This window comes from Arachis hypogaea, chromosome 9 (assembly GCF_003086295.3).
Source record: "Arachis hypogaea cultivar Tifrunner chromosome 9, arahy.Tifrunner.gnm2.J5K5, whole genome shotgun sequence".
NCBI classification, from domain to species: domain Eukaryota; kingdom Viridiplantae; phylum Streptophyta; class Magnoliopsida; order Fabales; family Fabaceae; genus Arachis; species Arachis hypogaea.
In genome coordinates, this window is record NC_092044.1 from 7,033,115 (window position 1) to 7,043,503 (window position 10,389).

Sequence of the window (10,389 nt, forward strand, 5' to 3'; positions counted from 1 at the left end):
GTGAGAATGATGATGAGTGTCACGGATCATCACATTCATCAAAGTTAAGTATAACGTATATCTTGGAATAAGGATAGAAGAGAATTGAATAGAAAGTAATAATAATTGTATTGAAACTTGAGGTACAGCAGAGCTCCACACCCTTAATCTATGGTGTGCAGAAACTCCACTGTTGAAAATACATAAGTGAAAGGTTCAGGCATGGCCGAATGGCCAGCCCCCTGAGTGATCAAAGGACCAAATTATCAAAGACTAAACAGTCAAAGATTAAACTGTCAAAAGATGTCTAATACAATGGTAACTTATCCTATTTATACTAGACTAGCTACTAGGGTTTACATGAGTAAGTAATTGATGCATAAATCCACTTCCGGGGCCCACTTGGTGTATGCTTGGACTGAGCTTGATCTATCCACGAGCTGAGGCTTTTCTTAGAGTTGAACTTCAAGTTATAACGTGTTTTGGGCGTTCAACTCCGGATCATGACATGTTTCTGGCGTTTAACTCCAGACAGCAGCATGTACTTGGCGTTCAATGCCAAGTTACGTCATCAATTTCCGAATAAAGTATGGACTATTATATATTTCTGGAAAGCTCTGGATGTCTACTTTCCAACGCCGTTGAGAGCGCGCCAATTGGAGTTCTGTAGCTCCAGAAAATCCATTTCGAGTGCAGGGAGGTCAGATTCCAACAGCATCAGCAGTCCTTTTTGTCAGCCTCTTTCAGAGTTTTACTCAAATCCCTCAATTTCAGCCAGAAATTACCTGAAATCACAGAAAAACACACAAACTCATAGTAAAGTCGAGAAATGTGAATTTAACATAAAAACTAATGAAAACATCCCTAAAAGTAGCTTGAACTTACTAAAAACTACCTAAAAACAATGCCAAAAAGCGTATAAATTATCCGCTCATCACAACACCAAACTTAAATTGTTGCTTGTCCCCAAGAAACTGAAAATCAATTAGGATAAAAAGAAGAGAATATACTATAAATTTCAGAATATCAATGAATTTTAATTATAATTAGATGAGCGGGACTTGTAGCTTTTTGCTTCTGAACAGTTTTGGCATCTCACTTTTTCCCTTGAAGTTTAGAATGATTGGCTTCTCTAGGAATTTAGAATTTCGGATAGTGTTATTGACTTTCCTAGTTAAGCATGTTGATTCTTGAACACAGCTACTTATGAGTCTTGGCCGTGGCCCTAAGCATTTTGTTTTCCAGTATTACCATCGGATAATACTATTACTTCTATTAAATACAATGAAGAGAAAAGGATTAGATTAGAAGAAAAAAGAGGGGGCAATAAAAGAGGGGTACTAGAATTGATGAAAAGGAATTCCAGCACATATAGTGACATACATAGTGAAATAATACTATGTGTTCTCACCAAAAAAAATGATTTTTTTTTATATCCACTCGCTCCTTATTAACTTATTACTAGTTACCAATCCTAGTGATTGGATTTATATATATTAGTAAAAAAATGTGATAGAATATTTTGAATATTCTATATTTATGTTTAATGATTTTTCTTCGAATGACTATTCATCTATTGTATTTTAATGGTAATAGAGGAAAAACTCTATGGAAAAAGGGTGGTTCAATTCTATGCTGTTTTATAGGTAGTTAGAATACAGGTGTGGGCTAAGTAACTCAATGGATAGTTTTGGTCCTGTTGAAAATACCAGTGCAAGTGAAGACCCAATTTTGATTGATATGGAAAAAGACTTTCCTAGCTGGAATGATAGTGACAATTCTAGTTACAGTAATGTTGATTATTTAGTCGGTGTCAGGAACATTAGAAATTTCCTATCTGATAAAATTCTTTTAGTTAGGGATAACAATAGCCAAAGGAACCGTTATTCCATATATTTTGATATTGAAAATCAATTTTTGGAGATTTCTAATGATCCTTCTTTTCTAAGTGAACCAAAAAGTCTTTTTGATAGTTATAATAAGAATTCTAGCTATCTGAATAATGTCTCTAAGAGACATGAGAATCATTACATGTATGATACTAAATCGAGTTGGAAAAATGGCATTCATAATTGCATTGAAAGTTATCTTCGTTCTCAAATCTGTATTGTTAGTCACATTTTAGGTGAAAGTGATAAATACAATGACAGTTACTTTTATACTTCTATTTGTGGTAAGGGCGGAAATAGTAGTGAAAGCGAGGGTTCTTTCATAAAAACAACTATCACGAATGAGAATTTTATAAGATTTTTCATATTCTTTATATTCATTATCTAAATTATTTGATAATTTCATTCTATGTTTAGATTTCTATTAATGTTTATATTAGAATAATATTTCTTTTATTTATTATATCTCTTTTTTTATTCTCATTCCATTTTTTGTGGTTTATTTATTTATTTATTTTTTTGCTACATCCAGAGCCCAGTCAGGGTCTAGCTGGGCTCTGGGACTGTTTCCAGGAATCCCAGATAACTCTGATTTATTTGAATTAAAAAAATGAGATTTGCCCCCCTTTTTAATTGATTAGGGGGGTTGGTCCCCTTACGACACACGAGAACGCTCTAATTTGTAGAAACGTATGTTTCTATATATATAGACCCAGTCTCCGGTTCGACAAAAGGTCCAATTATGTGTAATAATAGCATTGTAGCAGCAGCGGGTATAGTTTAGTGGTAAAAGTGCGATTCGTTCTACGGACCCCTTAAAAGTTAAGGGATCCCGCCCTCCTTTGATTCATATCTCGATCAAGAACTTTATTTCTTACTTAAAGGGATTTTGAATCCTTTATTCCTCTCAATGAAAAATTCAAGGAATAACCTAAATTATCGTAATTTGTATCTAAGAAGAATCAATTCTCAATTGACAAATTGAATTCTAACATTATGAAAGATATTAAGCATAACAAACATTTTGTTCTTTAAAATTTGTACAATCTTTATTTATTGTCAAAATCTTTATTGTATATTTTTGTACATATAAAATATATATATTCTAATATATTAATAAAATATAATATTAGAATTATTAAAATAGAAAATATTGCTTTTTATGAATATATATAATATTTTATATATTAATTTATGAATATATTTAATAAAATTAAAGGAAATAAATATATATTATAGATAATATATATAATAATAATTAAAATTAGGAAAAATAAAAAAAATCAAATACAACTTCCAAAATCCTTATTTTATTTGAACTTATCTAGTTCAAAATCCTTCCAGTCTGAAAAAAAAAGAGGAAATGAGACTTTCATACAATATCTTAATTGAATTCTATGTAATGATCAATAATTTCAGTTTTATTCTATTCTATATCTATATGGATATTAAACTCCCAGCAACAATCACTTTTTTGAGATGGAATTGACGAACAACTAATACCATTAATAGTGTTTATGAATGTCGAATAAAAAAAATGGGGCGTCGCCAAGCGGTAAGGCATCGGGTTTTGGTCCCGCCATTCGGAGGTTCGAATCCTTCCGTCCCAGAGCATATCCATTCATGATGTATATCCTATTTGAATAAAAATTGTATCTCGGGATAAAAATGACCCTTTTTTAATCATTCGTCTATAATCTAAATAGAGTCGCTTTTGAATCCACATCAATCGTCAAACTCTATTTTTTTCGAATCATTTACAGATAGATAATATTAATATATATAATAATATTATATATTAGAAATCTGATCAAAACTTGTTTGATGTTCTAATAGAATTTATTGAATTATTTCGTGTTAATATAATAGTTTTAGTGCAGAATCGAATCCCGCTTTGACTCTGTACCAGCGATTTAAATAAATATATATAGTTATTATAGTTTCTAGTATTCTCAGTGATTAGATTAATACAAAAAAAAAACAACAAGAATTAGTGAACAATAGTAAAATAATTCCTTCATAGTGATATTTTTTATAGAGATAGGAGAAAAAATTCACATGGATATAGTAAATCTTGCTTGGGCTGCTTTAATGGTAGTTTTCACATTTTCCCTTTCTCTCGTAGTTTGGGGAAGAAGTGGACTTTAAAGGTACGACTAATTGGGGTGGGGGATCCAACTGTATCAATTGTTTTCTAGCTGGGTTATTAAATTTTTCTATTGAATATTTTTCATTTCCTTTTAATTAATACCATACCAATTCCTTTAATTCAAATATATCTGCATTTCGGAAGTCTATTTTATTTGAGTGGTGTAATGTATTCTATGCATACTAAATACAAAATACTCTGTCAATCACCCAAATAGTGAAATTATTTCCTTATTCTTGTTAAGGGGATGAATAAAAGATAGGAAATTTTTTCCTATTCTAACCTAATTCTTCCTCCCCAGTTAGAGGTGTCCAGAGCTCTTAAGCACACTCTTTTTGCTTTGGATCACGACTTTAACCACTCAGTCTCAAGCTTTTCACTTGGACCTTCATGACACAAGCACATGGTTAGGGACAGCTTGAATTAGCCGCTTAGGCCTGGATTTGATTTCCTTGGGCCCTCCTATCCATTGATGCTCAAAGCCTTGGATCCTTTTTACCCTTGCCTTTTAGTTTTAAGGGCTATTGGCTTTTTCTGCTTGCTTTTTCTTTTTCTTTCTATTTTTTTCGCCTATTTTATTTTATTTTATTTTTTATTTTTTTTCGCAAGCTTTGTTGCTTTTTCACTGCTTTTTCTTGCTTCAAGAATCAATAATATTTCTCTTTGTTCATCATTCTTTCAAGAGCCAACAATTTTAACATTCATAAACAACAAGATCAAAAATATGCACTATTCAAGCATTCATTCAGAAAACAAAAAGTATTGTCACCACATCAGTATAATTAAATTAAATTCAAGGATAAATTCGAAATTCATGTACTTCTTGTTCTTTTGAATTAAAACATTTTTCATTTAAGAGAGGTGAAGGATTAATGGATTTTATTCATAGCTTTAAGACATGGTTACTACATACTAATGATCATGAAATAAAGACACAAAACATAGATAAACACAATATTAAAAACTGAAAACAGAAAGAAATAAAGAACAAGGAATGAATCCACTTTTAGTGGCGTTTTCTTCTTGAAGGACCAATAATGTCCTTAAGCTCTTCTATGTCCCTTCCTTGTCTTTGTTGCTGCTCCTTCATTGCTCTTTGATCTTCTCTTATTTCATGGAGAATGATGGAGTGCTCATGATGTTCCACCCTAATTGTTCCATATTGTGGCTCAAATCTTCTAAGGAGGTGTTGAGTTGCTCCCAATAGTTATTAGGAGGAAAGTGCATCCCTTGAGGCATCTCAGGGATTTCTTGATGATGAGCTTCCTCATGCATCTCTTGAGAACCGTGTATGGTCTCTCTTGCTTGCTCCATCCTCTTCTTGATGATGGGCTTATCCTCTTCAATGGGGATATCTCCTTCTATGATAACTCCAGCTGAGTAACACAGATGGCAAATAAGGTGAGAAAAAGCTAGCCTTGCCATGGTGGAGGACTTGTCGGCTATTTTGTAGAGTTCATTGGAGATGACCTCATGAACTTCTACTTCCTCTCCAATCATGATGCTATGAATCATGATGGCCCGATCCACAGTAACTTCAGATCGGTTGCTAGTAGGAATGATGGAGCGTTGAATGAACTCCAACCATCCTCTAGCCACAGGCTTGAGGTCCAGTCTTCTTAGTTGAACTGGCTTGCCTTTGGAGTCTATTCTCCATTGAGCTCCTTCCACGCATATGTCCATTAGGACTTGGTCCAACCTTTGATTAAAGTTGACCCTTCTAGTGTAGGGGCGTTCATCTCCTTGCATCATGGGCAAGTGAAACGCCAACCTCACATTTTCCGGACTAAAATCTAAGTATTTCCCCCGAACCATTGTGAGATAATTCTTTGGATTCGGGTTCATACTTTGATCATGGTTCCTAGTGATCCATGCATTGGCATAGAACTCTTGAACCATTAGGATTCCGACTTGTTGCATGGGGTTGGTTAAGACTTCCCAACCTCTTCTTCGGATCTCATGTCGGATCTCCGGATACTCATTCTTCTTGAGCTTGAAAGGGACCTCAGGGATCACCTTCTTCTTTGCCACAACATCATAGAAGTGATCTTGATGGTTTTTGGAGATGAATCTTTCCATCTCCCATGACTCGGAGGTAGAAGCTTTTGTCTTCCCTTTTCCTTTTCTAGAGGATTCTCCGGCCTTAGGTGCCATTGATGGTAGTGGAAAACAAAAAAGATTGTACTTTGACCACACCAAACTTAAAATATTGCTCATCCTCGAGCAATAGAAGAAAGAAGAGAAGAAGAAGAAGAAGAAAATATGGTAGAGAGGGAGAGAGGGTGGTTCGGCCAAGGTATAGTAGAGGAGGTAGTGTTGTGTGAAAATGAAGTAGAATAGATGGGTATATATAGGGAGAGGGGGGAGTGTTTATTCGGCCATTTAGGGTGGGAATGGGTGGGAAAATGGTTTTGAATTTTTGAAGGTAGGTGGGGTTTATGGGGAAGAGTGATCACAAAAATAGGATTAGGAGGTAAGGTGGGAATATAGTAGGTGGGGGTCCTGTGGGGTCCACAGATCCTGAGGTGATCCTGTGGGGTTCACAGGTCCTGAGGTGTCAAGGAATTCCATCCCTGCACCAAATAGGCATGTAAAATGCCTTTGCACACCATTCTGGCATTTAAACGCTGTGTGGTGCACATTCTGGGCGTTCAACGCCCATGTAAAGCATGTTTCTGGCGTTGAACGCCAGTTTCATGCTTGTTACTGGCGTTCAGCACCAGCTTTTCTTCTCTGGGCACATTCCTGGTGTTCAGCGCCAGAATATTGCTTGTTTCTGGCGTTCAGCGCCAGAATGATGCTCTGTTCTGGCGTTGAACGCCGGCCAGATGCATCTTACTGGCGTTGAACGCCAGCCTGTGCGTCCTCCAGGGTGTGAATTTTTTCTTCTGCTGTTTTTTATTCTGTTTTTAATTTTTATGATTTTTTTCGTGACTCCTCATGATCATGTACCTAATAAAACATAAAATAACAATAAAATAAAAATTAGATAAATAAAATTGGGTTGCCTCCCAACAAGCGCTTCTTTAATGTCAATAGCTTGACAGTGGCTCTCATGGAGCCACAAAAGTGATCAAGTCAATGTTGTATAGTCCCAACACCAAACTTAGAGTTTGGATATGGGATCTTAACACCAAACTTAGAGTTTGGTTGTGGCCTCACAACACCAAACTTAGAGTTTGACTGTGGGGGCTCTTCTTGACTCTGAACTGAGAGAAATTTTTCATGCTTACTCTCTTTTGTCACAGCGGGATGGCCATGTGCCTTAAACACAAGGTAGTCCCCATTCAATTGAAGGACTAATTCACCTCTATTGACATCTATCACAACTTCTGCTGTGGCTAGGAAAGGTCTTCTAAGGATGATGCATTCATCCTCTTCCTTCCTAGTGTCTAAGATTATGAAATCAGCAGGGATGTAAAGGCCTTCAACCTTTACTAACACGTCCTCTACTATTCCATAAGCTTGTCTCAATGACTTGTCTGCCAATTGTAATGAGAACAAGGCAGGTCAATGATCCCTAGCTTCTCCATTACAGAGAGTGGCATAAGATTTATCCCTGACCCCAGATCACATAGAGCCTTTTCAAAGGTCATGGTGCCTATGGTACAAGGTATTAAGAACTTGCCAGGATCTTGTTTCTTTTAAGGTAGAGTTTTCTGAATCCAGGTATCTAGTTCATTAATGAGCAAGGGAGGTTCACTTTACCAAGTCTCATTACCAAACAACTTGGCATTCAGCTTCATGATAGCTCCTAAATATTGAGCAACTTGCTCTCCAGTCACATCTTCATCCTCTTCAGAGGAAGAATAGTCTTCAGAGCTCATGAATGGCAGAAGGAGATTTAATGGAATCTCTATGGTCTCTGTATGAGCCTCAGATTCCTTTGGATCCTTAATAGAAAACTCCTTCTTGCTTGAAGGACGTCCCAGGAGGTCTTCCTCACTAGGATTTTCGTCCTCCTCCTCCCTTGTGCATTCGGCCACATTGATCACATCAATGGCCTTGCACTCTCCTTTTGGATTCTCTTCTGTATTGCTTGGGAGAATACTGGGAGGAGTTTCAATAACTTTCTTACTCAGCTGGCCCACTTGTGCCTCCAGATTTCTAATGGAGGATCTTGTTTCATTCATGAAACTGAAAGTGACCTTTGACAGATCAGAGACTAGATTAGCTAAATTAGAAGTGTTTTGTTCAGAATTCTCTGTCTGTTGCTGAGAAGATGATAGATATGGCTTGCTATTGCTCAGCCTATTGCGTCCACCATTGTTAAAGCCTTGTTGAGGCTTTTGTTGATCCTTCCATGAGAAATTTGGATGATTTCTCCATGATGGATTATATGTGTTTCCATAAGGTTCACCCATGTAATTAACCTCTGCCATGGCAGGGTTCTCAGGATCATAAGCTTCTTCAGAAGCTGCCTCTTTAGTACTGTTGGATGCATTTTGCCATCCATTCAGACTTAGAGAGATCATGTTGACTTGCTGAGTCAACACTTTGTTCTGAGCCAATATGGCATTCAGAGTATCAATTTCAAGAACTCCTTTCTTCTGAGGTATCCCATTATTCACGGAATTCCTCTCCGAGGTGTACATGAATTGGTTGTTTGCAACCATGTCAATGAGTTCTTGAGCCTCTTCAGGTGTTTTCTTTAGGTGAATAGATCCACCTGCAGAATGGTCCAATGACATTTTTGAAAATTCAGACAGGCCATAATAGAATATATCTAATATGGTCCATTCTGAAAACATGTCAGATGGACATCTTTTGGTCAGCTGCTTGTATCTTTTCCAAGCTTCATAGAGGGATTCACCATCTTTTTGTTTGAAGGTTTGAACATCTACTCTTAGCTTGCTCAGCTTTTGAGGAGGAAAGAATTTATCCAAGAAGGCAGTGACCAGTTTATCCCAGGAGTCCAGGCTATCCTTAGGTTGTGAATCCAACCATATTCTAGCTCTGTCTCTTACAGCAAAAGGGAAAAGCATGAGTCTGTAGACTTCAGGATCAACTCCATTCGTCTTTACAGTCTCACAGATCTGCAAGAACTCAGTTAAAAACTGGTAAGGATCTTCAGATGGAAGTCCATAAAACTTGCAGTTTTGTTGCATTAAGGCAACTAGCTGAGGTTTCAGCTCAAAGTTATTGGCTCCAATGGCAGGAATGGAGATGCTTCTTCCATCAAACTTGGACGTTGGTTTTGTGAAGTCACCAAGCATTCTCCTTGCATTATTATTATTTTCGGCTGCCATCTCCTTCTCTTGTTCTAATATTTCTGAAAGGTTACCTTTAGATTGTTGTAATTTAGCTTCTCTTAATTTTCTCTTCAGAGTCCTTTCAGGTTCTGGATCAATTTTAACAAGAGTGCCTTTATCCTTGTTCCTGCTCATATGAAAGAGAAGAAAACAAGAAAAGAAAGAGGAATCCTCTATGTCACAGTATAGAGATTCCTTTATGTTAGTAGAAAAAGAAAAGGGGGGTAGAAGAAAGAAAAGGGGATTCGGATATTTAGATGGAGAAAGATGAAGAAAAGTGTTAGTAATTAAATAATTAAATAGAATAAGAGAGAAGAGATAGAAAATTCGAAAAAATTTTTTTTAAAAAAAAGGGTTAGTAATTTTCGAAAATTAGAGATAAGATAAGATTAAAATTAAAATTTAAAAAAAAAGAATTTTTGAAAAAGAGAGGAGATATTTTCGAAAATTAGAGAGGGAAAAGTAGTTAGTTGGTTTTGAAAAAGATATTAAAATCAAAATTGAAAAAGATAAGAAGATAAGAAGTTAGATAAGATATTTTGAAATCAAATTTTGAAAAAGATGAAGTTTTTGAAAAAGATAAGATAAAAGATAAAAAAGATTTAATTTTTAAATTTGAAATTACTTACTTCACTAACAAGAAACTACAGTTATTGATCGGCAATAACATCATTAATCGGCCACTTAAGTTACAACTCGGCTTAACGGACTGCTTTTCAAAGGTGAAACGTCCAACCTAATTATTGCTCTTTAATACAGGCAATAAAGCAGGAGCATAACCGACTTGCACAGGGCCACCCATAAAAGGTATGATCTTCCATCCTAAAAGGACACACTGAATTTTCGGTACTAACTTAAGCTTCAGAGTACCTTTGCGGGTACACCCCCTCTGTTTCTTGCTCAAAGCTCTACGCGATTGGACATCCTCTTGGAATAAAGCTCGAATTACCACAAAGCTCAAAGGTCGACACCGAAGATAATAACTCGGTGTCGATTCTTAGAGATCGAGCTCTCCCTCCAGATATCCATACAAGAACAATTTCTATTAATTTTATGCACCATCATCAATTTTTACTGCACAGATGACAAAATATTACATTAATCAACTAAGTTGGTTTTA